The sequence below is a fragment of the Toxorhynchites rutilus genome, chromosome 2 (genome assembly GCF_029784135.1).
Source record: "Toxorhynchites rutilus septentrionalis strain SRP chromosome 2, ASM2978413v1, whole genome shotgun sequence".
Taxonomy (NCBI): domain Eukaryota; kingdom Metazoa; phylum Arthropoda; class Insecta; order Diptera; family Culicidae; genus Toxorhynchites; species Toxorhynchites rutilus.
Window position 1 is genome coordinate 194437425 of NC_073745.1, and position 6000 is coordinate 194443424.

Sequence of the window (6000 nt, forward strand, 5' to 3'; positions counted from 1 at the left end):
TCAGCAGGCACTTCGTACTCGTTCCCCGTTCACCATATGACTCGAAAGAAGAGCGGCTTGGACATTCCCTTCTCGTCTGTCAGAAAAGGACCTTCTTCGAGAACTTGATGTGGATGATACATTCGACGTCATCGCTTACCTGGGGAACGTAAAGTACCCGGTCCCCGGCCATTCGTTAAATTCTAGCATCAAGCACGTCTCGTCTTCCATTATGAGCAAGAAAAGAAGTTTTTCACTTCTTTCGCCGGAAAGAAGTTTTTCACCAGCACCTGAAGCTACTTCTTCTGGGTGATTGCCTGCTGCTCAGATACTGCCGGTCTCGTCGCTTTCGCATAAAAATGTCCATTTTGGCCAGATTCTCCTTCACCGTTTGGCCGGTTGTTTCGATCTCCCGGCTTAAAGAGCAACAGGGAGAGGATGTTGTAAATACCAGATCGGCTAAAGGGTGTGTCACATCAAATTGCATCACGGAAAAAACGCTGTAGAAATTTAATTTTTAGGAATTATATCTTCAGCTTTCGCTTATAATCAGATAAGAGTGTATAGATCACGTTGGCCATGCTTCACTGTCAATTTTTCGTAAATTTGGAAAAATGTCGTCGAACGAAAAAGAGCGTCGTGAATTAATCCTGCGCACTCATTTCGAGAATCCGGAGTTGTCACATCGGGACATCGGTAAGATGCTGGGAATCGTCCAATCCACGGTCAGCAGAGTACTAAAACGATACTTCGAGAACCTAATCATCGACCGGAAGGTGAAGAACGGCAAAAATGGATGCTCCGTCAGTGAAAAAGATCACAAGCGGGTAGTTAAGCAGTTTAGACGTGATCCGAGAAGTTCGGTCCGGGATGTCGCCAATAAGCTGAATTTGTCAAGTTCATTCGTCCAGCGGACCAAGCAGCGGGAGGGCCTGCGTACATCCAAGGTTCAGAAGACTCCTAACCGCGACGAAAGGCAAAACATGGTGGGGAAGACGCGAGCCCGGAAGCTGTACACCGAAATGCTGACGAAGCCGCATTGCCTGGTAATGGACGACGAAACCTACGTCAAAGCGGACTTTCGTCAGCTGCCGGGCCTGTTGTTCTTCTCCGCAGAGGACAAATTCAGCGTTCTGGAGGAGATTCGCAAGCAGAAACTATCCAAGTTTGCCAAAAAGTACATGGTGTGGCAAGCGATCTGCTCTTGCGGAAAGCGGAGCGCCCCCTTCGTGATGACCGGCACGGTAAACGGGCAGGTTTACCTTAAGGAGTGCCTACAGAAGCGCTTACTACCACTATTGAAGCAGCACGAGGGCCCGACCATCTTCTGGCCGGATCTCGCTTCGTGCCACTATTCAAAGGACGTGTTGGAGTGGTACGAAGCCAACGGGGTCACCTTCGTGCCAAAGGAAATGAACCCGCCCAACGCGCTGGAGCTTCGCCCAATAGAGAAATATTGGACGATTATGAAGCAGGCCCAAATCGGAGGCGGACTTCAAGAGAAAATGGATTTCTGTTCAAAAAAACTACAACCTGACGTTGTACAGAACCTTATGGACGGGGTAAAGAGGAAGGTGCGAGCATACGGGCTTGGGCTCGAAGTATGAATAAAAAGAAAATGCCAAAATTTGTTTAATAGTTTTTATTTTACTGTCTAAAATTTTCATAAGGATCGGTCTACTGGGCGAATTTCTACAGCGTTTTTTCCGTGATGCAATTTGATGTGACACACCCTTTATGTCTGGCGGACACAAAGTGTCTCAGGATGTCCAACTCCTTTGCCATGGAGTGAAGCTGAAAGTATGAAAATATCATGAAGTTGCTTGACAGTGCTGCTGCTTATCAACAGCCTGGAATATTTTTTGTCGTAGGCTTAATAAACGTGATATTTAAGGAAAATTTGTTCCATTAAATTATTTTTTGTAGTTTTTTCTTCATCGCCATCCGAAAATAGTACATTTTTTTAATGCATATGTTAACACTAAATTGGATGAAAAATGGATTAAAATTCTTCGAGCATTCCATTCGGTAATTTGAAGAAAATTATTGAATTTTAATCGTGCTTGCCAGGCTTTAATGCTCTAACTGAGCGAGTGATTTTCAGGCGTAAACAAAATTTATACCACCGAAAAATCACAACTGAATGACGATACTTAGAAAGAAATAATACAGATCAGGTTTAATTGCAAGGACACATGTTAAGTGTTTCACGAATAAATAGGACTCGCTAAACTATGGTTTATTTTCACATAACGTATATACATAACGCTTTGTTTTTTTGTGTCCCGCGTTAGACCTTTGACCATCTGGTCACTTTATATATAGTAGAACCCAGCTTATCCGCGAAATAGTGTGGCAAGGTCACCTCGGATAAAGAAAATTGCGGATAATGTAATAAAGGACTAAAAATGAAATCCAAACGCGAAAAATAGAGAAAGTCAGCATGAAAACTAAGTTTCATCAATATAGAATAATCTTATGATAACAATCCGTAAGGTCGTGTATGCCAGTGGTCAGATTATGTGGAAGCCATGGCCAAAACTAAATAGCGGGAGCCTACCATTCACTAACAAAGGGCCTGGCCGGGTAAGGGAGTAAAAAGTGCCCCCAAACCAAATCACCAGCTATATGGTAAATATTGTATAGGATATTAAATAAGAAAATTTGGCGGTTTATTTGAACCCCTATGTGGTTTGACGTAGGATCTATAGTGAAAAACGTACTTTTTCGTTTATTCCACGCCATCCTCAAATGCTTCGAGATAAAAATTTGAAAAAAAAACTGAATGTGCATCTTACTACGGTGTATCAAGAAAAATTATCAAAAAACATTTTTATCAAAAATTGAAGTACTAAAAAAAATATTGAATTTTTTTATTTTTTTTTAGATTTAGAGAATCAGTACTACTCTAATTTAGTATTTAAATGTGTTCCTACGGCTTTTCTAGATATGTGTGATTTTTTTCAGATTTTTTTCAGTGTTGCGCGGTACAAACAATATTTTTTTATATTTCCAAAGGGTCTGGCTGGGTAAAGGAGTAAAAAGTGCCTTCAGTGCCAAATCACCAACTGTATGGAAAATATTGTATAGAGTACTAAATAAAACATTTTGGCAGTAGTATTATATATATGAGTCCTTATATGGGCCTCCATAGGATCTATGTTGGAAAATGCACCTTCTCGTTTTTTTCACGCCATTCTCAATACTTTTGAGACAAAAATATGGAAAAAATACTGAAAGTACATCTTACTAAAGCGTATCGATAAATATCTTCAAACAATTTTTTCATCAAAAAATGTAATTATAAAAAAAATTGAAATATACAAAAAAAATTAATATATTTTCTGGCATTTCGAAATTTTGAAAAATATATAACTTTGAGGCCCCTTTTTTTCTAATTTGTATTTAAATGCGTTCGTTTGTGTCTTTTTTTCTACATGTGATGCAATTTTTTCCTGAATGTTTAAGAGCATTGCGAGACACAAACATGATTTTCTTCATCGTCAGCATTATAATTTTCATTTTCTTGAAATCGATTATTTTATTGTATTCGTGGTTTTCAATTGTAAGATTAAAATTTAAAAAATAATAATAATTTGGATGTTTTTAAGTGTTTTTCTCATTAATCCGAATGATCTTTCCACAAGGACTTTAATTTTTTCTCACAGAGCTCTATCGTACTGCTGACTCCTATGAATTTGGTAAACCATCTAAATCCGATGTAAAGATAATCTCATATATTTCAAGATATGAGAAAAAATCCTTGTACAGCGCAATGCTCTAAATATACCGACAAAATTTAGATATATAAAAAAAATTAATTAATATCAGAGTAGTACTGGGTCTCCAAATTCAAAATAAACTAAAAATGCCCTAAGGCCAAAAAAATATTTTTTTTTAGCGCAATCCTCTTAAAACTTCAAGAAAAAATTACGCTACATATGGAAAAAACACGTACGAATGCATTTAAATGAAAATTAGAGCAAAAGTGGGTCACAAAGCAATATCTCTTTCAAAATTTCGAAATGCCTCAAAATATATATAATTTTTTTATACCGCTAAAACACTCTAAACATTCTGAAAAAAATCACATATACCTAAATTAGACGTAGGAAGAAATTTGAATACAAACTAGAGTAGTACTGAATCACAGAATGAAAATAAAATAAAATTTATTTTAAAATTAAAATAAAAATTAATTAAAATTTTTTTTTATATTTGATTTTTTGATGAAGAAATTGTTTGAAAATATTGATCGATACACCTTAGTTCATATTTTTGTCTCAAAGCTATTGAGAATGGTGTCAAAAAAACGGGAAGGTGCATTTTTCACCATAGATCCTATGGTGTACCATATAAGGACTCAAATATATGGTACTACTGCCAAAATGTTTTATTTAGTACTCTATACAATATTTTCTATACAGCTGGTGATTTGGGTTGAAGGCACTTTTTACTCCCTTACCCAGCCAGACCCTTTGGAAATATAAAAAAAATATTTTTTTGTACCGCGCAACACTGAAAAAATCTGAAAAAAATCACACATATCTAGAAAAGCCGTAGGAACACATTTAAATATGATTTAGCGTAGTACTGAATCCCTAAATATAAAAAAAAATCAAAATTTTAATATTTTTTTAGTACTTCAATTTTTGATAAAAAAATTTTTTGATTATTTTTCTTGATACACCGTAGTAAGATGCACATTCAGTATTTTTATCTCGAAGTTTTCGAGGATAGTTAGTATATGGTTGAAATTCATGAAAATTGGAAGCGTTCCCATTTCCTCATACATTTGTTCTGTCCATTTGTGTGCTTTCCCGAACAGAGCTGTCAATATCGGGCTGCATAACCGCTAGAATAGAAACAACAAAGGGGGATAGCGAAAAGAGCATATTTGCGAAGTGCAGTAAGTGAGCTATCGCTAGCGTATATATATATATATATTGCATCTCCTCTGAGCAAAATTCTCAGAAGCTTTCTGTGCCCGAAACAACAAAGTTCGCATATTTTGATTGTTTTGTGTTTCATGTTTCCCCTCGAGCTGTAAACGCTAACGAATATTTCACATGAAGTGTGTTCCGATGTTTCATTTTTATCGCTGCAAATGTGTGCATCTGTTAGACGCGTGTTTGATGCTTATTGAATGGCGATGCACGGAAAATGCCTCTTGTTAAAAACTCATGCAATGCGTGCATTGATATAAAAAAAACAAATTGCGACATATGACCAATTAGTGTATTATTCTCGCAAAGGCAAGAAAGCTTCTCGAAATGATTCTACAAAACCACGCAAGCCATTAAACCTTTTCAGAGTCCCGGAAGTGTTTACTAAAGAGTAATTCATGGAATTTCGACGAATTCACAAATAATATCCTGAATGATAAACCTACAAATTAAAAAAAAAGAATGCGTAGTTCTACGTCCTAAGCGGTCAAGTCTCGGATACAACCCCTCGATTTTTTTGGCTCATTATGTTCCTTGAAACATTCTTAACGGAAAGTTTGCATTTGTTGTCAGTTCCAAAATTCTGTTGGTTGTAGTAGTATGTGTTAACTCCACATAAAGTAAGTACTATTTTGGATGTTTAATTTTGCTCCGGATGAACTTATAAAACTTGCCTCGCATTTCCCCGCATTTTTTTTAATGAAAGTGTTCTTCAAAGTGTCTTTTATCACTCAGCACTTGTGTTTTTCACCCGAAATTCCCTCCTTTTGGATTTTTTTCTCAATATTATTTCCATTTCATGCCAAACCGATATAGTAGTTCTCAGATTTTCGTGAAAAGTGGTAGTTTTGTACTGCCAACTTTTTCATCTTTTATCCAAAAATGACTTTTTTCAAAAATTCACCAATTCAGCTGATCGACATATCAAATTAAAGCCAATCACCTGGTCTATTACAATATTACAATAAATATCAAACTTATTATTTTCATAGTCTCGGGACCAAGGGCGGTATATTTTTTCTCATATTTTCTAAGCTGAGGTTTTTCACATAACATATGTCGAAACCAGCGAGAC